The following is a 6,000-nucleotide window of genomic DNA, read 5'->3' as shown; positions in this document are numbered from 1 at the left end:
TGATGGCTCAATGTGCCTCCAAAAGGCAAGGCTGATATAGTTGACTTAATTCAACTAAAACAGATGTTAAAGTCGAACTAATTTGACTTGAACTGTTTTAGTATACAATCTTGCCTTAGTGGCTCGATGTGCCTCCAGAAGCAAGGCACCTTAACAACATAAACATAGAAGAAACTGGATAAAATTTGTCAACAAAAACATATTAAACACAATACTATTTCATACTTGTAATTAGAACATAAACACAAAATAGATTGGAACAGATTAATCAAGTAAGACATGTTAAAGATGACATAATTAAATACTTGAAGCAAGAACAATGTATAAACATTTATAATTAACCAAAACAGATTCAAGAAAGCATATTTAAATATTTGAAATTAGAGTAGAAATACAAAACAGATTGGAACAGATAATCAAGCAACACATGTTAAAGATGGCATAATTAAATACTTGAAGCAAGAACAATGTATAAACATTTATAATCAACCAAAACAGATTCAAGAAAACATATTTAAGTACTTGAAATTAGAACAGAAACACAAAACAGATTGGAATAGATTAATCAAGCAAGACATATTAAAGATGGCATAATTAAATACTTGAAGCAAGAATAATGTATAAACATTTATAATCAACCAAAACAGATTTAAGAAAACATATTTAAATACTTGAAATTAGAACATAAATACAAAACAGATTAGATAAGATGAATCAAGTAAGACATGGTAAAGATGACAACATTAAATACTTGAATCAATCACCATATATGATCCTTTATAATCAACCAAAACATATTCAAAAAAGTATATTTAAATACTTGAAATTAGAACATAAACACAGTTACACAACTACAAGACAGATTGTAAATTAAATACTTGAAGCAATCATCGTATACGATCCTTTATAATCAACCAAAACATATTCAAAAAAGTATATTTAAATACTTGAAATTAGAACATAAATATAGTTACACAACTACAAGACGAATTGTAAAAGATAAATCAACCACTACATGTTAAATAAAACATGCACCACTACTTAAGGCCAAAATCACCATAGGATCAGATTAATCAACCCAAACATGAACAATAAAGAATTATTAAATACTTCAAGTAAGAACATAAAGCATCACTAAATAGAAATTAACTTGAGAGGCTGAGAGAACTCACAGAAGACTATAAATTTTTCTTCGAGCACAACTCAGTAGGCAAGATGATTAGGCAAGCAGCAAGCTCAGATAGTCAGATATAAAAGCTCAAGCTAGACTACAAGTTCAAAAATTGTAAGCAATAGCAAAATAACCAAAACATGAAGTTAACACTTAACGGCCTAAGGTCTAAGTTCTAACAGGGCATATTCAACTATTACAAAATAAAGAATAAAAAAAAAAACATAAACTTAACAATCAAAGTGATGGACAACCAAAACAGTCACAGTCTCAGTGTCTCACAGAAGCCTACATTAGCATATACGACTGCTGAGTGGTCACGATTCATGAATGACAGTGTACTTAGATGATTTCATTAGATTTACAATGTAAAAATATCACAAATCACAATATGAAAAAGAGTTAGGATAGAACCATAAATGGGCATCGAAAATAGTTAGATAAAACTATAACTAGATAAGATCAATCAAATCTGCCAACATTCCCAACCAAATGCGTAGAAAAAGGAAACTAAATTGGGTAATCGACTCGTAGATGGACGAATCGACGAACCAGAGAACCACAAACCATAAAATCAGGGAAGCAGTGGTTGAGAGTCATAAATGCATGCATTTAATGACCCATTTTTCGAGGACCAGCTGCTTTCTCAAAGGCTGAGATTATAGCCATGGTTCCCCTCTAAAATGGCTGCCGACTGCATCTGCTAGGGTTTCTAGCAGAAGCAGCCATTTTCACTTTGGGCCCGAGGCCCCTCGAGAACAAATGCTGCCCAAATGCACCAGACAAATCGATTCCTATCAAATCGAATGATAGATTAAGATGGCATATAGGAGGTAACTAGTAATCGGTGTAACTGTGTAAGCATAAGAGATTTAGAGAATGGATAAGAAGCTAGGGTTTCTCGATGGGTCTGAGACTGAGAGGAGAGAAAGTGAAGCAGTAAGAGTGAAATTGTGATTCATGAAACGTGAAACGGCGCAACAGTAGAAGACTCGAGAAGTAGTTGTAACCCTAGGATAAATAATTAGATAGAACAAATCCAACGGCTCCCAAGTCCCAAGAAAAAAGTAATAACATATCCAACGGTTGAAATCAATCTTGCTTTAATACTATTAATTAAATTTATACTAGCATAAAAAAGTATATTTAAATATTATTCTATTTTAAAAAAAAATACTATAGTCTATACATTATAAATTATAATACATGTTAATTTTTTTATATTATAATTTTTAAAATTAGCAAGTAGTGACTGTAGTGTTGTAAAAAAAATTATATTTATTTATAATATTTAATTATACTATAAAATTGTCTAACATTATATTTTATCAAACATTGTCCAAATTGGTACTCATAATATAAATTTATAGTTATATTAATTAGTATAATATAATAATACTATATACTAATACCGTATATTAACCAAAAAGAGTATTCTATTTTAGAAAATATTATACTCTATAAATTATAATACATGTTAATTGTTATATAAAATAATTTTTAAAACTAGCAAGTAGTGTTGTAAATTCATAGAATATATAATGATATATTCTAAGAATCATAAGTGATAAGTATTTAATAATTATGTTATGATAGATTAATAAAAATATTGTAAATAGAATGATATAATTATGAGTGATAAGTTATAGGGCAATAAGTTATGACTATAGCTTATAGCCTATAGCCTAGAGCCTTATTAGCCTAGAAGCATAACTTCTTATATGACATTTCACTATTTGATAAGAATAAGATAAATATATCAATATGATATATTAATATTATAAATTAAATATAAAAACTTATAGTATATGTAGAAGAAAATGTTTAACTATAAGTCACTATAATTCTATATACATAATTAATAATACATATATAATTATTGGTTATTATATATATATATATATTATATTTTACTATATATGTATAAATATATACGAGTCGAGTCGAGCTTCATACGAGTATGTTCACGAACATTAATCGAGTCGATCGAGTTTTATACGAGTTTGTATCATTTAATAATCGAGTTTATTTCTGTGTTTACGAATGATCCATTTAATATTCGACTCAAGCCGATTTCAAGTTTATTCGAGTCGAATTCAAGCTGCCTGTCAAGTAACATATTCATTTTACAGCCATAATGTGGTGTACCATTGTAAAGGCTCATGACCCGAATCCCTATGACCACAGAGGTTCAACGGCCCCAATTACTCTTCCTACAAAGTGTGCAGGCCTGATTTGGATAATAAATTCATTTCAATTCATTTTATTTTAATATTTAAATATTATAAATATAAATAATTTTTTATTTTTTATTTTTTATTTAATCATTATAATTTTTTAAAATTTTAAAATAAAATACAAAAATTAATTTAATTTTTTCAAGTCTCAAAATAAAAATAATATTAAAAAAATAGATTCTAATAATATTTTAATTCAACATTTTCTCTCTCATTTTTTAAAATTTCATAAAATATATTAACTTAAATAATATTTCACAACTATTTCATTATTATTTATAGATCATCTCATCTCATCTTACTATCAAGTTAAAGTTAAAAAAAAAAAAACAAAAAAACAAAAAAACAAAAAACAACAAAAACAAAAACAAAAGAAAAAAACACTTGTTAAAGGACCTATATCCCAATAGCAAAATTCACTAGTTTACAGGTCAAGTGTATTTAAATCTAAAATTTTAAAGGCCCTATATCCCAAAATGAGTTTATAAAGAGTTTATTTGCTATTTATAGTAAACTCATATGATTGAATTCATAAATAAATTTCTAATAGGTAAAATATTATTCTTATTAATCAAGAAGAATCAAACACGTGCACGCAACTGTAATACTAATAGTCTGATTTTATATGTAATGTTATATGTACTACAACTTTTTTTTTTTTTTTTATAATTCTATGTATAAGACTCATTTTGTCAATTTTTTTTTTAAATTCAAAATTTGAACTTTAAATTTCATAATTTTAATTGAGTTTTTGACAAATTGATAGTTGGCACGTAAAAAAATAAATTCTTTCATAAATTCTTCTTAAGTACAGTTAATATTTTTTTAATTTTATTCAAAAATTATCGTGTCCATATTCATCAAGTATTTAAAAGTAATGCCAAATACTGTCATAAGTGTGTGCAAACTTTGTGTATTCCTTTTAAAAAAATTTAGATCTATTATTAAAAAATTAATAATATTATGTATTAACTTTAAATAAATAAGTCTCGTACATACCCTTTATAAAAAATTGAATTCTACTAAAAAGAATAGTTTTTTTTTTTATATAATTTTTGGGGTAGGATCTACTTTTTTAATCAAGGGGCTGTACAAAATTTATCTTTTTAAGATTTGTACAAATTATTTTTAAAAAAAAATTAATTTTTAAGTAAATCTCTTATTTATTCACTTAAAAAAAAAACTTATTGATGCAATATTGCAAATATCATTTATTAGTATTTAATAATTAATCCTTGAAGGAGCCTCTTTCTCTCTCAAATCCTAGTGCCGACACTCTCCATCTCAAACTTTCTCTCAAAAATCTTCTAAATTGCTGGAGGAGGAGGCATCAGCTTCTTCCTTCTTTCTCATTCCCTCCTTTCTCCGTCCCTCATGTCTCTTCCTTTCTCCCTCTCCTCCCTCTTCTCTCAATCCCTCATTCCTTCCTCTTCTCCCTCTACTTCCCTCATTTCTCTTATTTTCTTAATTTATTTTATTTCCTTTAAAACTAAAAGTTGGATGTACAGTTCTCCCGCACCTCTTGTGAAGCACAAGCAAGACAAGATGCTTCATAGGCCAATCATTAGGAAGATAGTGGTGAATCACCAAATCAGATCATTCAGATCTGATTTTTATGGCTAATTTCGAAATCTACTAGAGTAAATCTAAACTGTAATTCGTCATTTTCACATCCATATTTATAATTTCATTGTTGTTTCCTTTTGTTTAATTAAAAAAGAGAGAGAGATTGTCTCTTGGACATTTTTTCCGTAGAGGTTCCTCTCCTCTTATGGAGCGTGGGGTATGAGTCTCTATTTTAGACAAAGTACTGTCTCTTAGACTATTTATCTGTAGAGAGCTACAACAGTAGTTAAGATCATATTAGTCACAAAGTAATTTGTGTACTGGTGAAACTTCAAAAGCAGTAGTTGACTTATGGTTTGGGAATTCTTTTATATGTATCAAACTATCAAAAAATAATAATTTATATGCATTTGGTTATGGATGTAACTTTTCTCTAATAAATGAATGAAGTCAATTTTTCATAAAATAAAATAAAATAATTAATCTTTCGAACTAACGTTTCGTTAGAGCACTCCTATCAGATTCTGTAAAACCCTTATATCTATATAATTTAAAGAAAATCGTATAAAACTAGCATCCAACGGATGCTTTATTTCATCTTTAATTTCCACTTCGCTACAATGATACTGCTAGATTTAGCAGTGACTATTATGGATTGTAAATAATATTTTACTCATTTCTCTCTCATTTACTTTACTTTTTCTCACCTACTGTGATTTTACTTTATTTCAAAAGATATTATAAATGAATAAAAAAGATTAAAAAGTATAATATTTAAATGATGTAAAAAAAAATAGATAAGTTAATCTATGATGTATAGTAAAAATAGTATATATATATATAAATAGTTTTAGCAATGTATTTTAAAGAATAAAATAAAAGAGCTTGGGAGTGCTCTTATAGCTTTTATCACACACAACCAAACGCCTTTTAGAATCTGGTCATCAAACAGGGAAAGAAGAAAAAATCTAGTCTAAAGCCGGTCCTTCCACATACACCCCACACCGTGACATGGTGAACCCGGTC

The sequence above is a fragment of the Carya illinoinensis genome, chromosome 2 (assembly GCF_018687715.1).
Source record: "Carya illinoinensis cultivar Pawnee chromosome 2, C.illinoinensisPawnee_v1, whole genome shotgun sequence".
In the NCBI taxonomy this organism is placed as follows: Eukaryota; Viridiplantae; Streptophyta; class Magnoliopsida; order Fagales; family Juglandaceae; genus Carya; species Carya illinoinensis.
The sequence above is the reverse complement of the archived record's forward strand: the minus strand, read 5'-3'. Positions refer to the sequence as shown.